This window comes from Phragmites australis, chromosome 7 (assembly GCF_958298935.1).
Source record: "Phragmites australis chromosome 7, lpPhrAust1.1, whole genome shotgun sequence".
In the NCBI taxonomy this organism is placed as follows: Eukaryota; Viridiplantae; Streptophyta; class Magnoliopsida; order Poales; family Poaceae; genus Phragmites; species Phragmites australis.
Window position 1 is genome coordinate 20590561 of NC_084927.1, and position 3922 is coordinate 20594482.

The 3922-nt window shown below is 42.3% G+C and overlaps 1 non-coding gene across 1 annotated transcript; it reads right to left on the reverse strand.

Moving 5' to 3' along the window:
* Window positions 1-3448: 3448 nt before the first annotated feature.
* LOC133925679 (small nucleolar RNA Z247) lies at window positions 3449-3587 on the reverse strand. The gene has a single exon (XR_009910953.1). It is a non-coding gene; the product is annotated as a small nucleolar RNA Z247 (small nucleolar RNA).
* Window positions 3588-3922: the final 335 nt, after the last annotated feature.

Genomic DNA, 3922 nt, shown 5'->3' on the forward strand with positions numbered 1-3922 from the left:
CTGAATGGCTCTCTTGACAATGACTTGGTGAAAATGTCAGCTACCTGATCTTTTGATGAGATGAACCACACTTCTAGAGCTTTGCGTGCCACCTGCTCATGAACAAAATGAAAATCTACTTCAATATGCTTTGTGTGAACGTGAAACATAGGGTTGGTAGTGAGATAGGTTACTCCAATGTTATCACACCACAACAATAGATGTTTATACAGAGAAACACCAAGTTCCTTCAACAGTGACTGGATCCAAATGATTTTTCTATCACATTAGCTATATAGCTATCGCCTTATACTCAGCTTAAGTGCTTGACCGTGAGACAGTAGCTTATTTGCGAGAGATCCAAGACACCAAATTCAATCCTAGGAACACAACAAATCCACTGGTTGACCATCATCGTCAAGGCAACCAGCTCAGTCAGTGTCAAAAATGGTGCGGATGGTGAGTTGAGTGAATACGCAGGCCGTGATCAAGAGTCCCCTTATATACCAAAGTATGCATTTAACTGCAACGCAATGCATATCTCTTGGAGATTGAATGTACTGACAAACTCTATTGAAGGCATGACAAATATGGTCGAGTTATTGTTAAATATTGGAGGTCCCCCCCCCCCCCCAAAATGCTTCTATACTGAAACTTGTGTTGTTCATTCAGAAGTACTCCTTGATCTCTGGAAATCCCGGAATGCCATGGGTGTAGATATTGGTTTACACCTTTACATATGTGCTCTTTTCAGCAAATCAAGTATATACCACTTTTGAGACATTATGAGACCCGCACTTCCTTGCTTGACTTCATTGCCTAGAAAATAGTCTAAGGGACCAAATCCTTGACAGCCAAGTTGCTCATAAGTTGTAGAATCAATCTCTTTGTGGCTACAGAGGATGAGCTCACAGTAATAATATCATCCACATAAATGAGCATAAAGATTGTGACTCCACCTTGACTGAAAATGAACAAGGAAGCATCAGCCTTGAAGATTTGAACCCCAGTTCCTACAGCTTACTGGTCAGTCGAGAATGCCAAGCTCGGGGAGCTTGTTTGAGCCCATAAAGTGCTTTCTTTAGTCAACATATGTGTGATGGCTGATCTGGACATCATACCCGGGAGGTTGTTTCATATATACCACCTCCTCCAAAAAGCCATGAAGAAAGGCATTTTCAATATCTATCTGATGGAGAGCCCAGCCTTTGGAGATTGCCAATGAAAGGATTATCCTGATTATTGTGGGTTTAACAACTGGACAAAATGTGTCAAGGTAATCAACCACATACTGTTGTTTGAAACCTTTAGCCACTAGCTGAGCTTTGAGTCTCTCAATTGAGCTATCAGACCTTCTCTTAACCTTATAAACTATCAATTAAATTTATACCTTTCTTGGGAGGAAAAAGATCCCAAGTCTCATTTTTCATCAATGTTGAGTACTCAACATCCATGGCTTGCTTCCAACCTGGATGTGACATTGCTTCTTGCAAGGTGACGAGCTCAGAAACAGCAGACAAGGCTATTATCGGATTCTATTAAGTCACAGAGTCGGCAAAGCCATATGCATGTTCTGAATACCTCTCAGTGCCATCCGTAAATTCTTTTGGCTTTGATATGTTGTCACAAAGTCGAGTACGCATGGGATGGCATCTAGATGCTTCAGTTGGATCACCTTCAGCTTGATCATCATTTCCATGTACATGTTGTCTACTGCCTGAATAGGACTGCTTCCTGAAACATCTGCAGGAGGGGTGCTAGCATTAACACTGTTAGCATTAGATACATACTCACTGGGACCAGTGCTCATGGGAGATTCACTCACTACTGGTTCAAAAGAATTAGTACTTAGGAGGTCATGTTCTTGACAGAGACTTGTTTTGTGCAAAACAGGCAAAAGCATGGGATGATGAGAGTTCCTCAATGTGTGTGTTTCTGAGTCAAACTGAATAGCAAAAGGATATTGTGCTTCATCAAAAACAACATCACTACCATTGGATTTATCAAAGCATTGGTAGCCTCTATGGGATGAACTGTAGCCTAGAAAATCACATTGTTTGGTTATGAAATTGAACTTTCTAGTGTTGTATGCTCGGAGATTGGGCCAACAGGTACAACCGAAGACACTAAGGGGAGCATAATCAGGATTGATATTCAATAATTTGTTTATTGGTGTGTCATGATTAATAGTTCAATTAGGCATTCTATTAATCAGATGACATGCTATTTGGAAAGCCTCATCCAAGAATCGAAGAGGCATATGAGTTTGGGCAAGAAGAGTAAGGCATGTTTCAATGACATGTCTATGTTTTCGTTCGACAATACTGTTCTGTTGGTGTGTATGAGGGCAAGAAATGCAATGAGATATTCCTAACATGTTAAAATAGCTGTGAAGTCGATTATATTCTCCCCCTCCCCCTCCAATTGGACAGAACAACATGAATCTTAGACTTCATAAGTGTCTCTACATGTGTTTTGGAACTGAAGAAACACTGATTCAACTTCAGATTTACATTTCAGAAAATAAATCCAAAAAAATTGCTGTAGTCATCAACAAAAGACACATAATACTTAGAATTATTGATTGATGGATGGGCTGGCCCCCAAACATCAGTATGGACAATTTCCAATGGAGAAGATGAAACATGAGAGGAGTGATCAAAGGGCAGCTGATGAGCTTTCCCTTGCCGACAAGAATCACAAATCAAAGGAGAAGATTTATTTTCAGCTACAACAATGTTATTGTTTTGCAAAATTATAAGGATTATTGTAGAAGATGGCTTACCCAATCGTCGATGCCACTATTCTTGAGTAATTTTAGCTGAAAGAAGAGCTTGGACATGTCTTTTACGAGGAAGCATGTCAAGGCCGTTCTTATAGCTTCCTTTGAGCAGAACTGCCTTTGTGGCTTGATCCTTAACAAAGAATGAATTGGGGTGAAATTCAATGAACGATTTGTTGTCAGTGGCTAGTTTACGGACATATAGAAAATGTTTGTGTATTTTAGGAGCATGTAAGACATGATTCAGGTAAAGAGGATGATTTGAACCGGTAATGACTTGAATCTATTCTCCGCCACCGTAGTGTTCTCTAGTTGTCAGACGCTCCAGATCATGCATAATGTGGTTAGTTGCGCCTGTGTCAACATACCAATTGGGGTCGATGACATATCTGGTTATGGCAACAACAACAACTTTGGTTGTGTCATCAGCTTGATAACTGTGATCAAAACGATACCAACAGCGAAAGGCATCGTGGCCAGGCTTGTGACACACCTGGCACTGCACATCTAAGGATCTTCTTTGGTTGTTCTATCCTCCTTGGCCAAAGTGCCCACCACGCCCACTAGAGGATCAGTTACCACCACGGCTACGCCCACGGCCACCACGACTAGCTCCACGCTCTTGGGTGTTCCTGCTGGCATTGTTGGCTTACACATGGACATCGAGGTTGTTCTGTTCAAACCTCATCTCGAAGCTCAACATTTGGGCGTAGACATCATTGATGGTATATGAGTCTGCACGCGTGGTGATGCTGGTCACAAGAGCGTTGTACACATTGCCGAGGCCGCACAACATGTAGGCGACCAATTCTTCTTCCTCGAAGGGCTTGCCAATGGTAGAAAGAGTGTCGGCAAAGCACTTCATCTTGCGGAAGTAATCCGCAATGCTCATGTCCTTTTTTCTGGAAAGTGGAGAGTTGCATCCGAATTTGCATCACACGAGCACGTGAACTTGACGCGAACATCTTCTCAAGAGCGCGCCATGCAAAGTGGGATGTTGATATGCTGACGACATGTCCGAGCACTTCCTCAGTAAGAGAGGAGAGGATCGCACTCGGGACAAGTTGGTCTTGATGGTACCATGTCGTGAACTTGGGGTTGACAGCGATGCGCCGAGAGCTGCCACCACCTTCTTCAAGAAGAATGAAGACGGTCTGACTT